This window comes from Macrobrachium nipponense, chromosome 18, assembly GCF_015104395.2.
Source record: "Macrobrachium nipponense isolate FS-2020 chromosome 18, ASM1510439v2, whole genome shotgun sequence".
Taxonomy (NCBI): domain Eukaryota; kingdom Metazoa; phylum Arthropoda; class Malacostraca; order Decapoda; family Palaemonidae; genus Macrobrachium; species Macrobrachium nipponense.
The window spans coordinates 78,159,217-78,184,216 of NC_087211.1; the positions used below are offsets into that span (position 1 = coordinate 78,159,217).

Genomic DNA, 25,000 nt, shown 5'->3' on the forward strand with positions numbered 1-25,000 from the left:
GTTTAAACTTGTTACATTTCACAGTAATTAGGGGTTTTCACTGGTTTTGACGTTTTACATCTATTGATTTTACATTTTTATTTTTATTTTTTTTCCTTGACTGTAGAGAGTTGTGTGAACTGAAATGGCGACTGCTGGGTGTAATACAGCTATTTTCATTTTTCATTGTGGGCGATTTTTCATGTGACAATACGGATTTTAGTTGATAAATTGGCGAACGTTCGTTGCAGTTCTATAGGGCTTTTGTACTAGTAGGCTTTTTTGTCTTTTCTTTTTTTAACTCTCTCTCTCTCTCTCTCTCTCTCTCTCTCTCTCTCTCTCTCTCTCTCTCTCTCTCTTTCGTAATTAGGCCAGCATACAGACAATCGTAATTTAGTGCTGTGTGTATTGTATCGTAATTGGCTATAAAAGTCTGGAAAAGATTTATTGATTTTTCTGTATGAGAGAGAGAGAGAGAGAGAGAGAGAGACCCTGTGGCTGATATATATTGGCTTGTTAGGCCGTCAGAGACGGGAAGGGGAAGCGTAGCGAGTGTGAAATTAAGCTGGTTTGAGGTAACAAACTTTATTAACGCTTTCTCTCTCTCTCTCTCTCTCTCTCTCTCTCTCTCTCTCTCTCTCTCTCCAAATCAGACAGAAATATTTTCACAATTCGTCCATTGGAGACAATCGCTATTGTGAAAACCAAAGTTGCCAGAGCTACGCCCATATTTGCATTTTCGTTCGTCCTACTGAGTTTTATCAGTCGAATGAACAACTTTCATCTTTCAAGTTAGCATTGATATTGTTGATGTTAGATATCCCTGTTGCCTAGTTGTGGTATGAGAGTGGTTGATTGAACATATGACGGTGTTACAACAATATTGGTCAGTTTGCAAAACCTTAAAGTTTATATCTTTTGCAAGAATAAGATATTGGGTGTTCCTTTCGCACACGTCTTCAGAGGTGTCATGCAGAGCGGACTACGCTGCCATTGAAGATATATCCGGTTTCTGCGATGTCAGACCGTAAACGATAACTGTAATGGTCTTGAAAAAGTCTTTGAAATTGTTTGCAAGTGTGAGAAAGGCAGATAAGTTGATGCTCAGATCAGGTAAAAATCTGCAGGAATGACGTACGGGTCTTTGGGTGAGGGAAAAATGAAGTTTCTGTTTGTTGTAGGAGGTAGCGCTGTAGGTTGGATATGGACAATGCGCTGATTCTTGAAGTTGGTTTGTGCTGCGGTTATTAAATGTAACAGAGTTGACAGAGTGTGGTTTGCTGTATATAGTCGTGCAGATTGCGATTAGTTAGAGATGATACGATTCTTGTTGGCGGCAGCAGGTTTTGCAGTACGTTAGAAAAGATGTGGATTGACCCAAAGGGCAAACGAATAAAATCATATTGCTGTTGGTATTGTTTACATTTAATGCAGTCTGATATACAAGTTGAAAATGCGTTTAAGATTATACTGACATGGCATCCGTATTTGAGTCATTTTACGAGATATAAGCAGATTTACAGGTTTGCATAGCCTATATACATTCACTGTGCAATTGTTATTTTTCTTCTTTTCCCAGGTCACTGACTATTTTGCTTTTTATTTTGTCAAGGTTACTATAACTTTTTATCAAAAGGTAGTTGCTTGCCCGTACATCACGTATATTTTCATAACTTTCGTGATAACATCTATTAGCTGGATATTAGTTATATATAGTAAGTCGGCTGAATTGACAAGATCTTGTAGGAGTTAAAAGAGGGTATTTACTTTACGCGCGCGCACGCACACACTTACATCTACATAATCATATAAAAATGTATTTTTATATATACATACATACGTATATTGTATCCTTCCCTATCCCCTGGTACCTGCATGTAAATGTTTGCACCAAAATGCCAATAGAAGTCGCCTGCCATAAAAATAAATCCGAGAAATGTTTCATATTTTGAGAGATTACCGTCGGATTCCTCGGAAAGAGGATATTCCCTTTCTAAGCAATGTGAAAATATATTACAGTATTCCGGATACCAGACTTTCAGCTTCCTGAATGCTAGACCTATCGTTTAGGACGGTTTTTCTGATTGGGCATTTACCACTGAATTACCACTTGTGTTGACGCATTTTTTCTGGGCTTGGGGAGTAATTAGGATTGTCACCGGCCGATAAAAAATTGTTTGCTCGTCTGAAGGACCTTTTGCAAAGGTTAATCAACTGAGATCTTATACGTGAATGGGATGTAAGTATTCGTTATATGCTCTTTGGGGGAATATTTGGTGCATTATGGTCCGCATTTGCTTATTTAATTCATTGTTATAGGCGTCTGCGGGATCTCTCCTAGATAGTGAACCCCAATGGTTTCAAGTTTTTCCAACCATGTATGTATCCATGTATCCACCTTTGCGGCGTGTTAGTACAAGTCTGTTGGGGATTACCGTTAAAACATGAACGAAAGACTGTAAATATCATAGAGATATGAGTGCTAGATAACGACCCCGAAAACCCATGGGGGTCACTTATTTATGAAAAAGATCCCGTATACGTTTGTTTTCGTTAACATTCGAGAACAAACAGGCCATTCATCCGTGGAATTTCGTGAAAAGTAAGAGGCACAATGACCCCTTTGATTTCATCCAGGCAAAAGTAACACGTTAAGACATTCCTAGGGATAAATTCAGATGGTAATGCAGCAACAAAATAAGGAAGCTCTTACCCAGACGTAAGGGCGACTGAATGGATGACTTCTTGGATCTCGTTATTCCTCATTCTTCCTTTGATTTGTATCGGTCCTAGTTTAGTGGACACGAGGCCCCGCAAACCATGAATCTCGCAAACAGGTTTTGAAACCGTCCAGCTTTGGTACAAGCTCCGACCAAAGCTGTTTATAGTTGCCTATTAGCAAATTACTTTGATGCACGGCCAATCCATTTTCTTTTCCGGGGCATAATCAGCAAATGGTGGGGAGACCACAACTGTCTTCTTCTTCCTGAGTCATTTCCTTCCTGTCCCGAATACCCTACATAAAATAAGCAATATTCTTTTTCTCGATTTTTTTCTTTACTCTCTCCTTCTTTCCCTCCTCTTCATCCGTTTCGGGGAGGCGAAAGCTAATTTTGTCCTGACAGCACCAGTAAATCTTTGGGAAGGCAAGAGCAATAGATAGCAAAGGATCGGCCATAAAAATATCCCATTTAAGTTTGTGATCGGGAAAATAAGAAGTTTTTGGCCGGATCAGCAGGACCGGGGAGACTCGCTTTAACTAATTCTGGTTTCTTCTTTTTCTTCTTCTTCTTCTCCTTCTTCTTCTTCCTGATGAGACACACGAGATGATTATTGGGTTGTCAATGCTCTTGATGTAGCGGAGGGTTGGATAGAGAGAGAGAGAGAGAGAGAGAGAGAGAGAGAGAGAGAGAGAGTATATTGGAACGTAAAAGAAATATATTTTAGCTTGAATTGTAGCTTTCACTGAATTTCCCGAGGCTTGGAAAGTAATGCCACGGAAAGTTATGAAATAAAAATGTGATTTGCCATGAAGGCCAAACGGTTGACTGACAGCGGAAAATAGGTTAGCTAAGTTCCAGGATAAGGGAGGGGGGATAGAAGGGGTTGGGGGTTGGGTACGAGGCAACGCTGCTTCTAATGTGGAAAAGAAGGGCGTGAATGACCGACAGAACATATTGTAAGAACGTTTTTTAAATAAGATTTAGGGATAAATTCAGCTTTTCCAAAGTGCCTCTCTCTCTCTCTCTCTCTCTCTCTCTCTCTCTCTCTCTCTCTCTCTCTCTCTCCTCAAAGAGTCTTACGACTGAGTCGCTCATGCTGAATTGCTCTTGGAATCTGGAATGACACTTCATATTCAAGTTTAATGAGCTGTTATTTAGGAGGGAGTGTTATGTCCTCTAAGTTGAGGTAGACAGACATACACACACAGACAGAGACGCTGACAGTGACCCTAGTGATGAGTGATGTCTTCTTTGGCTTGTCAGCTAATTGAATCCAGATTAATTAGTATTAAGAGGCTAATATTGAGACTCCATCGATCTCAAGTCTCTCTCTCTCTCTCTCTCTCCTCTCCGTCCTCCTCTCTCTCTCTCTCTCTCTCTCTCGTGTAATTCGTAATTATATACCTCAAGGTGTCATATAAGTTTCGTGTCGAATTGCTATTATCTGTTACTAAAAGTTGATTTCGACCGAATTGTAAATGGATTATAGATTAAATAGCCTAATTAATTTGATTTTTCTTTGGAAAGGCTATAGGAATCGTGTATTTGATGTGTCGGTACATGTGTATCTGTGGTAGACTTCATATATGTGTGTATGTTCTTTTATGATATATATATAATATATATATATATATATATATATATATATGTATGTATGTATGTATGTATGTATGTATGTATGTATATATGTATTCATTCATAAGGGATGACTTAACTTCGCAATAGTCAGTTGAGTAACTGTATGTTTTGCAATAGGTTATTATCACAATTCGAAGTACGAAACAAACTGCCCAAAACTAACAACTAGTAGAATCATTTAATACTCCGTTCGAGTTTTTTTTCTCAGAAATGGTTTCTACTTACCTTTTTTTTATCATGATCACGAAATCTCATGTAACTACCACTTAAATTGAGTATTTGAAATGGAATGTCAGACATGAAACCGAATCACTTAGTCAAGGGCTTCCGTCCGTCAAGCCAGGCAGCTGCCCAGCCAAAAACATGCTTAGAATGTGATTCGACCTCGAAAATCCCCTTAGTCATTAAATGACGAGATGGTTTCCTTGTTGACAATTCATAAAGCGTAGATATTACAGCCGAAGTCTATATTTTGTAAAAGGCCACCCAAGGAGGGTTTTCGCTCATTTTAAGCCGTTCTGGAGATAACTTCACACTCTTGACACACACACACACACACGGACACCGATGAAAGCGGTACTTTCTTCTCCCAGTGTTGGGGGAAATAATAATGGGAGATGTTGCAGGGCGGGGGGCGGAATTTGGTCTGATGTTTTGCCTAAACCCTCCCTTTCGCCTTCAGCGTCTCTCCTATGATTGCCAAGCTTTCAGCACCGATGTCAATAATCAGTTTTCCATAGCTATATTTCACAAAGTGAAGAGAAATTTAATTTTATGTACTTTTGACTAGGTAGCATTTCGTAATTCAAAGACAAGAGTAGATTATGGTAAAATTAATGTTGTTCATCTGGATGAGGAAAAATAGAATAAAGTTCATATAACATTGAAGGCAGAGGGTTTCTGGATTCTAAAACACTTTGAAGTATCATGAGAACTACAAAAACATAATCAGACAGCATCATACAACACACATGACGTTCATGGAAATCATTCTCTTTAGCTTTAGTAAACTAAGCTTAACCGCCAAGCTTCGTCTTGCATCGCCTCAGAATGTCCTCCCCACCACCTAAATTTCATTTTTTTTTAATCCAGGCTGTTATCTCTGTCAACACAGTGAGTGTTATGAAATCTAGCAGAACAGCGTTTCAACAGGTTGAACAAACACAGGATAAGGATAGGGTCGGCGTATCTTGGGGTCATGGAAAACCTCCCCTGCCTATTTTTCAAGGTTTCGTCTCTGCGTCTTTGATGCCTTTGCCACGATCTCTAGGTAGATTTGGTCTGGGAAGGAAACTCTCTCTCTCTCTCTCTCTCTCTCTCTCTCTCTCTTCACTCTATCCTCTCTCTCTCGCTCTCTCTCTCTCTCTCTCTCTCTCTCTCTCTCTCTCTCTCTCTCTCCTTGTTTTGCCAGTTTGAGCTGTGATCTGATGAAAATATCAGAAGGAGTGATTGCGAATCCTGGATGGGGGAAACTGGTATCAGTGACGCCTCAAGTTTTCTACTTTTGGAATTCATGGTAAAGTTCCTGTAGGTGAAAGGCGAACGCTTTTTGGTCACGTCCATCCTCTGAGAACGAAATAGACACTAGGAGACATGAAGTAGGCTGAGGACGAAATAGACATTAGGAGACATGAAGTAGGCTGGAGACGAAATAGACATTAGGAGACATGAAGTAGGCTGGGGACGAAATAGACTTTAGGAGACATGAAGTAGGCTGGGGACGAAATAGACTTAAGGAGACATGAAGCAGGCGTGGAGATCGAGTTATCGATGTGGGATGGCAATAGACCTGTTAGAGATTATTTCCAGATGAGAGTAATAGTATTCTGAGACTCATTAATGTTTTCCAAATGCTTAAATAGGTGTCATTATCTCGGGTGTTTTTAATGGTGACGTGAGTATTGCTCTTCAAATACTGATAATAGTGACTGGTTATTGCTTTTCAAATCTGATAATAGTGATTGATTATTGCTTTTCAAATAAAGATGAGTGATTGTTTATTGCTTTTCAAATACTGATGATAGTGACTGTTTATTGCTTTTCAAATACTGATGATAAAGGCTGATTTTTGCTTTTCAAATACAGATAATGGTGACTGATTATTGCTGTTCAAATACTGATAGTTGTGAATGATTTTTTTTTCAAATAACGATTATTGTGACTATTTCTTTTTTACAAATAACGATAATGGTGACTGATTTTTGTTAATGTCCTAATGCTGATGTTGGAGGCCGATTGTTACTTTTCAGACGGTGTGAATGTTGACGGTGTGTTATTTTCCAGATACTATTAAAGATTACTAATTAGTTTTCAGTTGATGATGCCATATTTGTTGTTGGCCTTGTTTTTATTGTTGTTATTATCATCATCGTCACTATTCAGAAGATATCTTAGTATTTCCTGCTGGTTAGATTTTTAGTCAAGGGAAACTATTGAAAAGGCTTATTGTCTGTCCGTCTGCCCTCAGGTCTTAAAAACTGCCGTGGCTAGAGGGCTGCAAATTGGTATGTTGATCATCCACCTTCCAATCATCAAACATACCAAATGGCAGCCCTCTAGCCTCAGTAGATTTTATTTGATTTAAGGTTAAAGTTAGCCATGATCGTGGGTCTAGCACCGGTATACGTGCCAATAGCACAGGCCACCAGCAGGCCGTGGCTGAGAGTTTCATACAACATTATATGATGGACAGAAATTTTTACCTGTTTGTGTTAATGTGGACCAGGCAGCGTCTGGTACTCGCACCTGATCATCACGAATACAGTAAAAGGCAAGAAGTGCGACTCTCGGTCGACGACAATAATGCTGTGCTTACGGGGGGACCTATTGATTAGGTCGTTATTCTGTTATTTACGTCTGGTCGTACTTTTATGAAGAGGAAAAATTGCCGTGTCACATATTTTTAGAGAGAGAAATTGTATACTGCGATCCACTTTTCTCTAAAAATAAAGTGCCTTCTTATGTAGCGTCCTTATACGGGAATAATAATAATAATAATAATATATGATTATTATTATTATTATTATTATGTATTATTATATTTTATTTTTATTAGTTATTATTATTATTATTATTATTATTACAGAAGATGAGCCCTATTCATATAGAGCGAGCCCACAAGGGCCAGTTACTGGAATTCAAGCTTCCAAAAAAATATGGTGTTCATTAGAAAGAATTGACAGAAAGGTCAGGTGAAATACAGAGGAAAGAGATCAATTGTTAGGCAATAAAAATATATAAATTAATAATTTCATAAGTAAATCAGTTGTGAAAATGCAAGATAATTGTTCTAGGGTAGTAATGCATTGCATCTTCGCTTAAACTTAAGAGGCTCCAACTGCACAACTTCCTCATGGAGGCTGTTCCAATAAAAGTCCCGGCGCCTGGAAAGTCCACGGCGGTGGAGGAATAAAGGACTTTCTGGAACTGAGGAAAATAAAGGACTTCTGGAACTGAGGAATAAAGGACTTCTGGAACTGAGGAATAAAGGACTTCTTGAACTGAGGAATAAAGGGCCTCTGGAACTGAGGAATAAAGGACTTCTGGAACTGAGGAATAAAGGACGTCTGGAACTAGGAATAAGGTACTTCTTTGAACTGAGAATAAATGGGCCTCTGAACTGAGGATAAAGGACCTCTGGCACTGAGGAATAAAGGAATTCCCTGGAACTCGAGGGAATAAAGGACCTCTGGAACTGATGATAAGGACTCTGGAACTAGGAATACAGGAATTCTGGAACTGAGGCATAAAGGGCCTTCTGGAACTGAGAATAAAGGACTCGTCTGGGAGGACTGAGTAATAAAGTGGAATTATGGCTGAGGATAAAAGTGCCTCTGGAACTGAGGAATGAAAGGGCCTCTTGGACTGAGGAATAAAGGACCTCTTGGAACTGAGGAATAAAAGACCTCTGGAACGAGGAATAAAGGACTTCTGGAACTGAGGAATAAAGATCTTTTCTTTGAACTGATGAAGAAGGGCCTCTGGAACTGAAGGATAAAGTACCGCTGGAACTGAGAATAAAGTAAGTCTGAACTGATGAATAAAGGCCTCTGAACTGATTGAATAAGGCCCTCTGGAACTGAGGAATAAAGGAATTTCTGGAAACTGAGGAATAAAGGGCCTCTGGAACTGAGGAATAAAGGACCTCTGGAACTGAGGAATAAGGAATTATGGAACTGAGGAATAAGGGCCTCTGAACTGGGAATAAGGGAGGGCCTCTGGAACTGATGAATAGAGGACTCTGTACTAGGAATATAAAGACCCTTCTGGAACTTGAGGAATAAAGGAAACCTCTGGACTGAGGAATTAGGAATTCTGGAACTGGAAGGAATTAAGGAAATTCGGAACTGAGGATAAAGTAATTCTTAAACAAAGAATTCCTGGAACTGGGGAATACAAAAGGGACCTCTGGGAACTGAGGAATACAAAGGACCTCTGTAACTGAGGAATAAGGGACCTTCTGGAAACTGGAGGAATAAAGGACCTTCTGGAACTGAGAATAAAAGACCTCTGAACTGAGGATAAAGGACCTCTGGAACTGGAAAGGACTAAAGGATTCTTTTTGGAACTGAGGAATAAAGGGCCTCTGGAACTGAGGAATAAAGGGAAACCTGGAACTCTGGAACTGGAATGGAATCAGGAATTATGGCAACTGAGGAATAAAAGGCGGAATAAAAAGGGCCTCTGGCGTCTGGACTGAGGAAATAAAGGGCCTCTTGGAACTGAGGAATAAAGGCCTCTGGAACTGAGGAATAAAAGGACCTCTGGAACTGAGGAATAAAGGACCTCTGGAAACTGAGGAATTAAGGACTTCTGGAACTGAGGAATTAAGGAATTCTGGAACTGAGGAATAAAGGAATTCTATAACAAAGGAATTCTGGAACTGAGGAATACAGGACCTCTGGAACTGAGGAATAAAGGACCTCTGGAACTGAGGAATAAAGGACCTCTGGAACTGAGGAATAAAGGAATTCTGGAACTGAGGAATAAAGGACCTCTGGAACTGAGGAGTTCTTAATCAAAATTTTCTACCGAGATTGGGGTTGGGAATTTGCTGCATGTTTTGCCAAGAGTTTGAAACAAAAATGCTTTGGCAGTAATTTTATATTGCAGTAATTTTGGTTTACAAGATTTTATTACAGAATGTTGCCCTCATTTTCTTTTTTTAAGTCGGCGACTACAAAATAGTTTTAAAGTGACAATTAGACTAGTGTTGGAAGTGATTTCTTGAGAAATATTTTCATTGTGAGAATTAAGCTTGTAATGGTAATGTATGTTTGTGTTTTATAGTGGATATTTAAGTTTGCTGAAAATAGTTTATGAAGGAAAATTCAACTTTTTAGTAATCGGATGCTTACGAAGTAGTTTTGTAGTAGCAGCTCTACAGTGAAATTTAAGCTTTTTCTGGAAATAGTTGCTTTAGAGATAGGGAAAAAGAGAAAGATAAGCTTTTGTGCGAAATAGTTTATTTAGTGAAAAACAAGTTTTTTTTGTGGTAGAAAGTTGTTCGAGAAACAGTTTAGTAGTGCAGATCCATTTGCAGTATACGATAGTTGCTTTTCGAAATCGTTTACAGTATAGGTTAGGATTTTCTGTTATTTTAAGGTAATTATATGAGGTCCGTTACGCCCTAATCTAATGCTACGATGCAAAATTACATCCTGATTTAATTTTAAAGGGTAAAAGGTTTAGGTGTGGCTTTCATGCAGAGTAGCAAAGCAATGGAAAATTATTGCAGTCCATTGTTTCACTCAACAGTTACCTTATGGGCTGCTTTTATGAACTCTGTGGCCAGCCATTTTTTGGCAAAATTGCGCTGCTACATGATATTGAAAGAGAATTACACCTCGTTTACATTTTATATAGAGGAGTTATGGCATGACTTGTTTTCATGGCGGAATTTTATCTCGCAGTTTTGTATAGAATGAGCTGTTAGTTTTTTTATGGGCAGAATCTTTTAAACTGTTCTTGGTTAAATGAAGAAAATTTGAAATTCAGTTGTGGAAAAAAAATGTTAGATAAAAAAATGTTAGATGCAACATGGGATCGCAGTTTTAACTGGGAGAGATAGATGCTGGTGCACACCGATGTTCAGTTGCTGGAGTTTGAGTTTTATTTCTCGTAATTTACAACTCTAAACTTTTACTGAAGATTGGGGACCTTAAAGAACGGATGGAGACAGTCCTCATTTGCACATTCGACCTCTCAATTGCTTAACGAAAGGCTAATCCCTAAATTAGAAATAGATAACATCAGAAGATCAGTATGTTTTTTCATCGGAAATATTTCTGTGATTTTTTCATATTGCTGATAATATATATATATATCTATATATATATATACTATATATATATGTGTGTGTGTGTGTATAATATATATATATATATAATATATATATATATATATATATACTATATATATATATATATATATATATATATCAACAATATGAAAAAATCACAGAAATATTTCCGACGAAAAATCATACGTATGCTTGTGAAGTACGTAATAAATACGTGAATAAATTACTTTCAATTGTTCATTGATAGAAACGGCTGATATTAGAAGTTACTCCAACTAGGCCAGTGGAATGAGGTCTCCTATCTGTTTAATCTACTTTTCCTGCCTTCTTCCAAGGGGCTGCCGTGAGGGACGTCCTCAGGCATTTGCTGACGAGGTACTTTTTGCGGTGGTCGTTCTTTCTCTTATCTACTCTATCCTCTCCTCTCTTTTTTTCTCCAACTAGGATTTAGGGGCATTCTCTCTCTCTCTCTCTCCTCTCTCTCTCTCTCTCTCTCTCTCTCTCTCAACAACAAAGTGTATTAAGTGGAAGCTATAATGTGCGGTGAAATTTGAACTAGTAAAGAAGAGGAAAGGGAAGAGAGACAGACAGAGAAGAGGATCTTGATTTCATCTTATCTCTCATCATCAGTGTTCTTGTATCATCTCGGTTTAATATTCCAGTAGTTCACATGTGTCGTTAGTGTGCTCCATTCTTTTGAAGTAAACAACACAACTTCATTCCTGTGAGATGAACGCAGGCTTCCTCGCCTTCTTTTTCTTGCTTCCCCTCCTCTTACCCCAGACCCCCCCCCCCCCCCCCGTTTTATGCTCTCGAGATCATTCTCTTCTGCTTTCTCCAGTTCCTATAGATTTCCATCCGGTAGGGGGGAAATGGCGTAAGTGCACCTCACGCGGTGCACTGTAGGTTCTTTCCAACTCCCCTGCAACCCTTTCCATTCCTTTAACTGGACCTCCGTTCATATTTTCTCTTCCATCTTAGTGCAGCTGCGAGGTTTTCCTCCTGTTACGCCTTCAAAAGCTTCATACTATTAATTTTCCTTTCAGCGCCGAATGACTCCATTGGTCCCAGCGCTTGGCCTTCGGCCTAAATTGTATATTCTATCTACCTATAAATTTCAATTATCCGTATAATTTTCCATTCTCAGAGGCTGAATTTTTCCTTTTGTTGAAGCTGATTCTGGGAGGTGAGGGCAGTGAGGGCAGACAAGGCCAATATTATTCGACCCTTGACCGCTGCCATAAACATTTATAGCCTATGAAAGTTTGTTTATACAACGGAATAGCGATCGGTAGAAAGGAGGTGTTTTTTGTACTGGCCATCTTTCTCCGATTCTGTCGTTCAGAAATGGTCTTATCTTTTTTGAAAGAGATGACCACTGTAGCAATATACTGCTCGTCAAAGGGACTGATTGTTAATGGTTGTTAGGAGTTATAGTAGGAATTGGTGAACTAAACTGACGCTAAATAAGAAATCTGGAAACTTGTTGGGTTTTTTTTATATAATATATATAAAGCTGACGGTCGGACTATGTAGCTATGTTATGTATGACTGTGTGTATGTTCGCTATAGACTGCGACACTTCTGGACCGGATTGAACCAAAGTCGGACCATGTAATGTAGATTTTATAGGGGATGGTAACCGGGTCCGGTTTGATCCTGATTTTTGGCCTTGCTAACTTCTTTATTATTATTCGCAGAGAAAAAAAAACCATAACTCTATTAGAAATTTTCACGAGGATTCCAAAGAAGCTTTTACTTGTCTTCTACGGTGAAAAATGACGATGATTTTAGGGGATGGTTTTTCCAGGGTGCCGCTTTGATCCGAATATCCGGCCGGATATCCGGCCACGCTGAGTTCGTTAATATTAGGTGTAGAGGTAAAGGAAAACATGATCCTGATAGAGCTTTTCACGAGGGTTCCAAATATGCTCTTATATTTCTTCTACGACGAAAAATAACGATGATATGGCGCTTCAAACAATACCGGCCTACGGTTGCCCACCGCCAGGATTATTATATATATATTATATATATATATATATATATATATATATATATATATATATATATATATATATATATATATGTATGTATGTATGTATATTTATACATATAATCGACTTCTCTACAACCATGGTATCTTTATGGCTTTAATATAACAGGCAATGGAAACCTGGATTCTTATAACAGTAGAAGAGTTTAGTCCGTTGCATCAGTTGTTCGGACGAGAGCTGTTTGCTAGCTGACCTAATAAGTTTATTGTAACCGAAAGTAAGAACATTTTTTAAGTATTGGGTTAGTTATATTGTAATTGGAAAAGTTGCCGCATAGCGTATTCCAAGAATAAAGGTTCGGCCGTATTTTCATAGGTATCCTTTGAAAACCAAGAAGTTTCCATTCTCCCCGGAACGCATGATGGAAAAAAGTCTCCTATAACAGTTACTCCACAGGCCATGTGGATAGACAGACGAAACGCGGGAATTGGAAAATACGTTTTCGACAAAATCATTAATTCGTATCCGGCACCTGTCCGTGATTGTACTAGTTTGTGGTTGATTTGGCTAAGCGTCTTTGTGAGGTTCCTTTTAGTCAAATCTAATGTTTGTCTGTGTAGATAAAGTTTAGACTAAATCTAATGTTTATGTGTAGATGAAGTTCACGTTTATTAGCATGAATTTGCACCTAGTCTGGCATTTCATTTTTTTCATTTTTACCTTGGCAATATTTATGAAACTCGTGAATTATGCAAAATATTTATAGGCAATTGAGAGTGAAAATGAAAGTGACGGGGATCTTGTGGGTGCCTTGGGCATTTGGGGATTGAGGTTAACTTTGCTCATGCCCGGGCATTTGTTCCTCCGCTTGCTGTGAGTTATTTGTGCTCCGCGTCATGAAACTTCGAGTTAAAGTTAAGTATATCTTAGTTTTACCAAACCACTGAGCTGATTAAAGCTCTCCTAGGGCTGGCCCGAAGGATTAGATATTTTGACGTGGCTAGGAACCAATTGGTCACCTAGCAACGGGACTTACAGCTTATTGTGGGATCAGAACCACATGATATCGAGAAATGAATTTCTACCACCAGAAATAAATTCCTCTGGTTCCGCGTTGGCCGCGCCGAAAATCGAACTTCGGACACCGGATTGGCAGCCGAGCGCGAAAACCACTCGTCCAGCGAGGAACTCGAAACTTCGAGTGTTTAAAGCGATAGCGACCGTGAAACATCAGTAATAAATTTTATTATGATAAGGTTATCACGTTTTAAAAGTTCATTTTAATTAAATGGAATCAGATATACTTTTAATCCCATTTTCTATACTTTTAATCCCATTTTCTTTTATTTGATCCCCGTAAACAATTCCAAGGTGTTAAATGGACTGTCCATGTTTTCACATACATGAGGTATAATTGGACGACTTTAATCCCGTGATAATGTTAACTAACTACCCATGAAATTCGGAGTAAAACAATAAGTCATTCCGTAGGGGAGATAGTGCCATCAGTGCAGCTCACATGGTGCACTGTAGGAAATTACGGAAGGGTCTTTGTGTCGTCCCCTCGTCCCCTAACTGCAGCCTGTTTCATCCCTTTGACTGTACCTCCGTTCCTATTCTCTTCCTTCCATCTGACTTTCTACCCTCTTTAAGAAAAGGGTTTCACAGTGCAACTTCCAGGTTTTTTCAAGCTTTCTTACTGTCAGTTTCCCTATATCCTGTTTTAGTCTCTCTCTCTCTCTCTCTCTCTCTCTCTCTCTCTCTCTCTCTCTCTCTCTCTCTCTCTCTCTGGGTGTGGTGCGTGTGCGGTGTGAGGAACACAAACATTGATTTAATGGGTTGGAAGGAATTGTGGCCACATCCAGAAATCTTTAATTTAATGCTCGAAGGAATCGAGAGGACACACAGGGATTGTTGCCGGGAAGGATGCGTAGCGTGTGGCGTGGGCTGGTGGGCGTCGACCAGACAGTCGTGAGACAGTCGTGGACGAAGCTCAGGAACTGGTATGTCGCCTGGGGAGGGGGGAAGGGGGGGGGGGGATAGTGTTGTTGGATGAGTATTAGTGGGTCAGCAGGGAAGGAGGGATCGGAACGCTGGCTGGCCAAACTGAAAGCAAGAGGGTACGATGTTGGAACCGAGAGGAAATGATGCTCAGTTGGGTACGAGAGAGAGAGAGAGAGAATTAGGACTTGAAGTTGAGCTGTTTCGTATTGAGGTTAAGGGACCAATGGGATACCGAAGGAAATAAGAGCGTGTGAACTGGTACAGGGAGTTATAGAAGAAGGGCAACGTCTAGCCTGTTTGAGACCGATTAGGAATGGGTAGATTAAGGACGCCATTATATCTAGCTTTTTTCTGGAGCTAAGTTTTTTTTTTATGAGGGCATTCATTTCGAAGTGATTTCCCCTCCACATATGTTAGCTAATTTTTCTTTCATTTGGACTCATGATGACCTCAGATTCTGTTACTCAATCTGTAGCGAATTTCCAACCCTATACTCTGTTCTTTTCTATCTGTCCATTCGCCTGTGGTGTTTGCGCATGGTAACACTGCGTCCCGGGCTTTAAATAATATCCTATTTTTAATATTAACGGTGTAATTCGCATACATTAAATTATCAAGATACGTTTCAGTTGGAAATGTACACCCAGATATCCTTTTATTTTCCTAAAAGTTACACATAGCGTAACTATTTAAAGCCCGGGTCGCAGTGTTACCATGCACGACCTCCACAGGCGGATGGACAGATGGAAAAAAACAGAGTATAGTATGCCGCGACATCCTCTCATAATGTCCGTAATATCTGTCTACACTTTCGCTTCAAGGGTGAAAAGATATTAGAAGCTGATAACAAAGAAAAGTGTACTTGAAATCGAGCTCAATTCTTTCCTGACATTCCTCTAAGTATGGTGATCGAAATATAAGAGCCCAGAAGGGAATATTAGTATTATACCTTATTCTGTATTTCTCAACTGATGAACTCTCCGGGCACAACCAACAAAGCGGCTCGGAAAACTTGAGCCGTGAATGAAAAACGTCGCATCGTAATGATATCTGTCCCGGCTCTGTGTTCCTTTGTCCCCAGAATCTCTAGACTTTCGGACCATCAAGTAACTCACTTTTCGCTTTTGTCTCCAATGATGGAGGAGAGCCCCTTAGCAATGCAGAGCGTAGGCCATAAATTTCAATATAAGCTGCAGATGAAAGTGAAGGAAAAATGAATCGTTTCACCCTTCTCAAGCCGCTGAGCGGACCTGGAATTGTGGATAATCTCCTCCGGTGGGAAATTATGAAGAGAGATGGTTTCGAGTACATTGGTATGTCTTGGTACCTTTGAGAACCCTCTTTTTCTCCTGCGTTGGAGAGAGTTAGGATAAGTTGTTGTTCGTGAAATTTTAATGTGTGTGTGTGTGTGTGTATATTATAATGTACACAATTATGCTGTGTCTGTTATTTGATGCATATGTATGTGTATATATATATATATATATATATATCTATATATATATAATATATATATATAAGATAAATATATTATATATATAATATTTATAAAGGTTTTTGCCACGAAGGAAAAAAATGAAAAGCGAGATAGCCAAGCACTTTCGGTCTAGTTCGACCTTTACTCAGACAACTGATCTTACAGAGGAAAAACATAGTCCAAGGTAGGTTTTACATCCAAACTGACATTACAAGATTAGCAATAAGGTCGATTTCATTCAACAAAAACGAGGAAAAGCCTGAGGGCAGCCACACCTTGGAGGATACACACGCGGTCAACAGATGATTAATCCAGAAAACAATACATTTTGAAAAAAAAAAGAAAGAGGCATATACAACTTATTATCATGAAATTTACAAAAATGTTCCCAAAAAAATTATTAATGAAAAGACGAATATATATATATATATATATATATATAATATATATATATATATATATATATATATATATATATATCGAGCAAGAGAGAGAGGGAGAGAGAATATCGCAGAGAGAGAGAGAGAGAGAGAGCGAGAGAGAGTAGAAGGAGGAGAGAGAGAGAGATTAATAACTATGTACATGTGGGACTAATTTTATTAGTAGTTCATTTATTTTAAGGTCCTTCATATACATTTTACAAATATACAGGTCCAATTGGTACATTCCCGGACTAAGATTTAGGTTGTTTTTATTAGTGATTTGTATAATTGCTTTTCATTTTTTTCCTTCGTGGCAAAAACCTTTATTTATACATAGCATCACTTTTATATACTTCGTGATCAAGTTATTCATATATATATATATATATATATATATATATATATATATATATATATATATATAGTGTGTGTGTGTATGCCTTTTTTCTGTATTTTGTGGACCCTGCTGCATGCCTTTATATATATATATATATATATATATATATATATATATATATATATATATTGTAACACACTTATGCTGTCTATTATTTGATGTTTATCATCATCACCATTATTATCGTTGTAGCTATTTTTCACTTGAAATGTTCTACTACTACTATTAATACAGCTGTTGATTAAATAATATTGCGTATTAATGATTAATATTCTTCAACAGTGAAATATGCATGTCATTTACCGATAGGAATTTAGTTTGGGCTAATAATAATAATAATAATAATAATAATAATAATAATAATAATAATAATAGACTGCATCAAAGTAAGGTACGTCATGCCTTATGTTTTGTCTTGTTAATTTGGCAAAAGCTGTAGACATAGTGGAAATGCTCATTTTATTTCTTTTGTATCCTGGATGATAGCGCAAGACGACACAGTCGCTTGTATTATCTACATTATCAAGAAACAGATTAGTTTTGTGAACCTGTTGAGTGGAGAGAGAGAGAGAGAGAGAGAGAGAATTTTATAATGCTTGCCTCCAGGTAGTTGCTCCTCCTCCTCCTCCACGGCTAATTTTTCTCAACACTTTTAGTGAAAATCTGGGGAAGGTTTATTAGATGAGGAAGGGATTAGGGGAGGGGAGGGGGAGGGGGGGAAGTTATCGTGGGCTGGATAGGGGAAGGGGATGAGCGTTGCGAAAATTTCAAAGGTCGCCTCCTTCTAATAGAACCGTTGCTTCTGCTCTCTTACTCGAGAACACCCACAAGGTATAGGTTCGGTAGAGGAGGAACTCCAGTTCAAGGAGGAGGAGGAGGAGGAGGAGAAGGAGGGGGGGGGGTAGGAAGGAGGCTCACCATCCTCCTCCTTCCTCCAACCTCCGAAGACCCCTTTACCTCATACTATCGCGCACAAACATACACACGCACAAACACGTCGTTATGACTAAAGCCGAACGAACCTTCACCTATCTAAGCCCCGCCCATTGCACTACGATTTCCCTCCCCCTCCTCCTCCTCCTCCTTATCCTCCTCCTCCTTCTCGTACAGTCAAGTCTTCACACCTCCTTCTCTCTGTCTTATCGCTCTCTCTTATCCTCCCCTCCTCCATTTGCATCGGTAGAGGTTCATAAGACACCAAGAAGTAGGCCTGGCAATGGAATATTTTTCGTCCCACTTAATGACTATGTAGGGTTGCCAATATTGAAATTCTCTCTCTCTCTCTCTCTCTCTCTCTCTCTCTCTCTCTCTCTCTCTCTCTTTCTTTCTTTAAGGATTTGTACGCGCGTTTATTCATTTGTGTTGATGGGTCTGTGAAGTCTTATAGTACCAGTTGTGCTCAATATCTGATCATTTGAGTTACCTGTTTAATTTTTTTTCATAAATATTTACCTATTGTAGACCTTATGTTTGATTTGGGGTCTCAAGTTTTTATTTTATGTTATATAATATATATATATTTTTATTTTATATATATATATATATATAATATATATATATAATATATATGTATGTATATATGTATACTATATATATGTATACACACACATATGCATTTAATATCTGGTCGTGTTTGTTCCTCGCCTTTCTTAATGTCGTGTAAGTTTAAAGATGCAAAGATAATCACTGTACTTTTACTTTTCCGAATGTTGTAAATCCCAAAGTATTTTTCATCTAGATATTTATATTTGCGATTTTAAAATGTGAGGTTTGCAATTATTTAGTGTGCCACAAGATAAGTACGTTTTTGTATGTGGCTTTAAGCTTTCATACGCTTATGCCTTTATGTTAGTATGATCCACATTGTATTAATATGAACAAGCATGACCTTGGCATTTCTTACATGCTGAATGCATAAACAGTTTATTAATCTTTTTAATTTAGTTCCTTTTCAAAATGTCATATTTGAAGATGTAAATAGAGAGTAAATTTTCCGCCTACGTGGAGGGTTAAGCAAAATGTGAAGGGAGATCTCCGTGGATTCGTCTTTCTCCTCTCTGATATAATATAACTAGCTTCGGACAGGAAATACAGACGATTGAATTAAGAGATTTTGCCACCTCAGTTTGAATGTTGTTCAGAAGTGTAATTATGATGGATCCACTGTGCTGGAAGAATAGTATCACTTATACTCACGCACACGCAGAGAAACATATAAAAATATTGTGATTTTTTTTTTTACTGTGCAGTTTTATCACTGTACTACAGTGCGCCCGTTCTGATAAATAGTATTTTTATATCATGCGAAACTATTTGAAATATATACAATGGTCATAGAAGTCTATCATTGACATAGGAAATGGATTAATGTTATACAAATGAGGTTCATACATTTAAAAATTGGCAAATAAATAGCATTTAAAGTTGAGGGATTGTCGTGCTATAGAAAAGGGTTTACTTAAACAATCAAAGCTAAGAACTAGAATGTAAGTTGATTTTAAATTTATTTTGTGTTAATCTTTGGGTAAAAGGCTAATTTCATTAAGTGAAAACAAATTATACGTTAACGGTAATTTAATTACAGCTGATAAGCCTTATTAGATAAAAAAGAAGGTAACTGTAGTTAGATCAGTAGGAGCCATGTATGAAATTCAGTGCCGGTGACCCGATCTATATATTGCACATACAATTTGACTGTTAATGTATTTTCTAAGCATGGAAGTTTCGAACGCGATTACTGTTTATTTACGAGGCAGTAAACTCGTTAAATACTAATATTATTATTATTATTATTATTTTATATATATATATATATTATATATATATATATATATATATATTACATATACATATACATATAAATAAAGGTATAAGCAGAAACTCCGTTGTTTATCTTTCCTTCGTGGCTTATACCTTTATTTATGGATTTATCACGTTCCAAACTTCCGTAATTCAATTATACGCATATACATAAATATATTTATGTGTGTGTGCAACCATTAAGCCACAAATTTCATTTAATATGCAGTTCGCTCTACAACGGAAATAATACCGAAGGGGAATTATAATTGATAAGTGATAGTCACTTGATGGACTCGACTCACCGACGGTAGCTATCGGAATTCAGTGACTAGTGCTCAACCAACTGGGCTGTCAAGAGAGGTATAGCTACTGTCGGTGGGTGGAGTCCATCAGGTGACTATTACTTGACAATTATTCCCCCTCGGTATTATTTCCGTTGTAGAGCGAATTGGATTTTAAATTAAATTTGTAGTTTAATGTTTGCATGTACAAAGTACAAAATGGCATGGTGTGTGTGTGTGTGTATGTATGTATGTATATATGTACGTGTGTGTGTGTATATATATATATATATAATATATATATATATACATACATACATATACATATACACATACACACGTACATATTGTATGCACGCAGAATTTCCAATAGTTATTCATGAAGACCCCTGTTAAAATTAGTATTTAGTTGTTTTAATCATCGGAAGCAATATTCTCCACACGAAAGTCAGCAGTTTTAGCAGAAATCTTTGGTGATAACATCGGAACTATATGAAAAGGTGTGCTGTTAAAGATAATACTGTTATACGCTGATGTTTATGAAACGGTTGTACTAATGATCGGTAACATGTTTTTTTCTTTATGGATTTTTTTCAGAACTTCACTGGAAATTTTATATCGTTTTCAATTATGCTCTTAGTCTCCTGTGCAGTTCCTCGCTGGACGAGTGGTTTTCGCGCTCGGCTGCCAATCCGGTGGTCCGATGTTCGAATCCCGGCTTGGCCAACGCGGAATCAGAGGAATTTATTTCTGGTGATAGAAATTCATTTCTCGATATAGTGTGGTTCGGATCCCACAATAAGCTGTAGGTCCCGTTGCTAGGTGACCAATTGGTTCCTAGCTACGTAAAAATATCTAATCCTTCGGGCCAGCCCTAGGAGAGCTGTTAATCAGCTCAGTGGTCTGATTAAACTAAGATAAACTTAGTCTCCTGTGCGGTTTGACTGCTCCTCGAGATGGGACACAGAAATGGGAAGAGAACGGACGGCTGAAGTAGCTATGTGGCACCTATATCATTGCATCCTTCTCATTCACAAGAGAAACTCGAAGCTGATGACGATTTTGCTCTCTGATTCAGCAAAGTTATGGGTATTTGTTTAGTTTACACATATTTAGAGTGAAATCCCATGCAGCTTTGTCAAGGAATTTTAAGTTGCTCAGTAGTTCACCGTTATTAATATAGCAATAATTCAAAGAATGTCGATAACTACGTTATCCTTGAGATTCCAGTGCTATAATGTCGATATATAATATATATATAATATATAATATATATATTATAATATATTTATTTATATTTATATAGAATATATAGATATATATAATGTATATATAATATATTGAAAAAGAAAAAAGTGTGAAGGTATTAGAATTACTTCAGAATTATTTAATATAATATTATCAAGTTGTTTACCGACACATACATACGCACTCACCATGTTTTGTGGCAGAGTGTATGTTTCATTTCTCTCTACCAGTTCCAATTAGTGCCCTTTTTTTATTTTCGTTATCATTTGAGTAATATTTGTACCGTGATTTATTTGATTATCATATAATAGAGTGTGGGGCAGTATTTCCGTTACCATAACACACACAATCACAAGAACATATTCTTTTACAACAAATGTTATTATTATTGAGAATGAAGACAGAGTAAGAGAGAGAGCAACTCGGCTGTTTTTCGGGGCCTTTCCGCTCATTTGTAATTCGCCTGCAGCCAAAACTTTTGTTCACCAACGTATTCGTCTCAGGGGCAAAAGGCCCAACTGTGTCTTGCTGAATATCTCCCGAGTAACTCTCGTGGGCGGCTTCTTCTCTCGGCCCTTTTAGGTCGCCGATATTGAAGGCGGTCTCCGCCTCTGCATCGTGCTGGGAGGTTCTACTGCTTTGGGGCCCTTCGTATTGCTGCCTTGAAGGATAATTCTATTTTTTCATGTTGTAAGGATGATTCTTTTGTCTTTTTTTAGTTTTTTAAACTTTTCTTATTTGGAAAAACTCGGTTGTTGTATCTTCATATTTACTCAAATCTATTTGTTTTCCCGTTTGCTTAGTATAGTATTGGCGAATCTCTCTCTCTCTCTCTCTCTCTCTCTCTCTTCTCCCTCTCATCTCTCTCGTCTCCTCTCTCTCTCTCTCTGTTTCTTTGTGGACATGTGATCACAGCCTTCCCATGAATATTGAGTTTTCCATCGCGTCATGGAATTAAGAAACACCTAATCAGTATAAAATGTTGACTTAAGCGTGTGTCAACGAACCTTGTTGGCTTTAGCAATAGTACGTATGTTTGTAGAGTGGAGGTGACAGGAGGAGTATGGATGACTTTCAAGAAGAATTTCATAATAATATAATAATAATAATATTGGGAAAGGTCAGAGTTGCTGTTCGCATTATTAGTGTTATTGTTGTTGCTTGTTCTGCTTCTTCGCCTTTTCCTTCTTGTGGACGTTACAGTATCTTACTGTATTTCACTGTGCATATTCATTTTGCCAAACTTTGTTGCTGGCGATATTGTCTTGTTTTTCAAATGCAGTGTATTGGTGATCGATCGACGGAAGGTAGAGAGGTCTCACTGGTACAGTTTGTTCGACTTTTTTCTAGGAATTCGTCCGTCTGACTGCCCGGAAAAGTCCAAAGGCCCTTCGTGCGTTCATGTCACTGTTATCTGTCAGCTTGTCAATGCTTGCGTATCTGAAAAACTATTGACTGCACTCACTGAGACTGTTTCCCGCGTTTTCATCTGTACCTCTTCCCATTTCGTCGCATTTTATGGCTCTTGATTCGTTCATTCCTTCTAGCCAATCGTATGCAGGGACTTGAATACCTCCGAATGAAGTTACAGCATAGTGGTGAAGTATTTTACAGTGGGCCCTTACTGCTGTTTTAACATCCGCCTTCTTTGCCCCAAAAGTGACAAAATATGTCCTTTTTAACTGACAATACTATACTCTGGTTTTTTTTCATCTGTCCATCCGCCTGTGGTGTTTTCGCATGGTAACACTGCGTCCCGGGCTTTAGATAGTTACATTCAGCTCACATTCACTAATTATAATAATATCCTATTTCGAATATTAACGGTGTAATTCGCATTCAGTAAATTATTAAAACACTTTTCAGTTGCAAATGTACACCCAGATATCCTTTTATTTAACCTAACACTTACACACAGCGTAACTATTTACCGGGACGCAGTGTTACCATACACAAACAACATAGGCGGATGGACAGATGAAAAAAAACAGAGTATAGTTTTGACACCGGGGAAGCGATATTTTGTGTTACACATGAGTGAATATTTGTTTCGGTTTTTAAATTGGATATAGATGCTACAACTGATTGAGGATGGGACTCCCTGTATCCTTTCTATCATTACACTAATAGGGATATATGAAAACGTATGTGCAGACGGATATTCCCCTTCATTGACGTCATCCATTCAGTTACTGTCCAGGCCCAACGATGCTGATCAAACGACCAGCTGCTTGTCACTCGGTCGTTACCAGAGATTTATTCTTATCCAATTTACTGCAAAAATATGATTCACTATTTATCATTAGTAATTATTACAATTGTGTAAAAAATCATTGTCACAATTTAGTTTTTTTAAGTGTTAATTCACCATTCTATTACTATGAAAGCTATGAAAATGGTGCACAATTTTAAGCAAAAAAGTTGACGTACAAAAAAAAAAGAAATTATGGAAATTATTAGCTGTGCACCATTTTCGTAACTGTGAAAGCTAAGAAAATGGTGCACAGCTTTAAACAAGAAAGTTAACATAAGAAAAAGAAATCATGAAAATCATTATTTACACACAATATTATAATCATTATTGTTGGTAAGTTGTGAATTATATTTTTCCAGTAAAGTGAATGATAAGAGCCCAGGGGTCCACATCCGGCTTCTTGACTTCCTCTCACAACTTGGTATACTTTCCACACGGGTCCTTATCACTAGAGCACAGGACAAAGGCGTGTGTAGGCACAAGGCCACCCAGCTCAATCTATAAACGAACCACAATCGGCTGGAATGAATCCGTGAGATACAGACTTTGAAGGCTGTAGCTCCCGGCGGTGACCTGAATCATAGTTAGATAATATTATTATTCAGAGGAGGAAACCTAGTCATATAGAACAAGCCCGACGGGGGGCATTGACTCTCAATTCAAAATTCCAAAGAATATGGTGTTCACTAAGATGAAGTCAGAGGAGGTAAAAGGAAATACAGAAAGATGAGACCCCGCTTATTAAAGAAAATAAAACACATTTATAAATGAATAAATAGATTAAAATGTAGTAAAATGCGAAGAGGAGAATATTATTAGGGTATCAATGTATTACACCTTCGCTTGAACTTCTAAAGAAGTTCCGATTGCACGACTTCCTCTGAAGGGAGGCTGGAAGTTCCACAGTCCAGCGGTGTGAGGAATAAAGGACCTCTGGAACTGAGAAGTTCGATAGTGAGACACATTTATTGTTTATTGTGGATGTGGAGAGAGAGAGAGAGAGAGAGAGAGAGAGAGAGAGAGAGAGAGAGAGAGAGAGAGAGAGAGAGAGGCCACCAGTCTGTGCTGTTTTATCTGAAACACTTAAGCTTTATACATTTTTAAACGAAAGGTTTTAGGAGTGAGGAGGCCGGAATTAAGCGGGTAGGCTTGCTAATTTGCCCATTTAGATATTTAAAATTAGATGTAATGAAAATGTTAAATTCCCTACCGTGCTTATCATGACTAAGGTCAGGAATGAACTGTTCTGGACTATAAATGTACGTTTTCAGTGTCCTTTGTTCAGTTGATCTCTTTTTAATACCTACAGGGCAGCATTTCTTATTTCTCATATTTATTCTTGTTATTCCATTGGAAATTTGAAAAGCTTGTGTCGCGCGCGTGCGCTCGCATTTGTATGAGAGAGAGAGAGAGAGAGAGAGTAAAATGTTATCCCGGAAGTCACATTTATTTTCCGGTCCATTAATCATGTGACCAT

General features: G+C 38.0%; 1 protein-coding gene across 29 annotated transcripts in view; it reads left to right on the forward strand.

Moving 5' to 3' along the window:
- Window positions 1-25,000, forward strand: part of LOC135197228 (calcium/calmodulin-dependent protein kinase type II alpha chain-like) — a 751,907-nt gene that overhangs the window by 361,122 nt on the left and 365,785 nt on the right. The window lies entirely within an intron of this gene.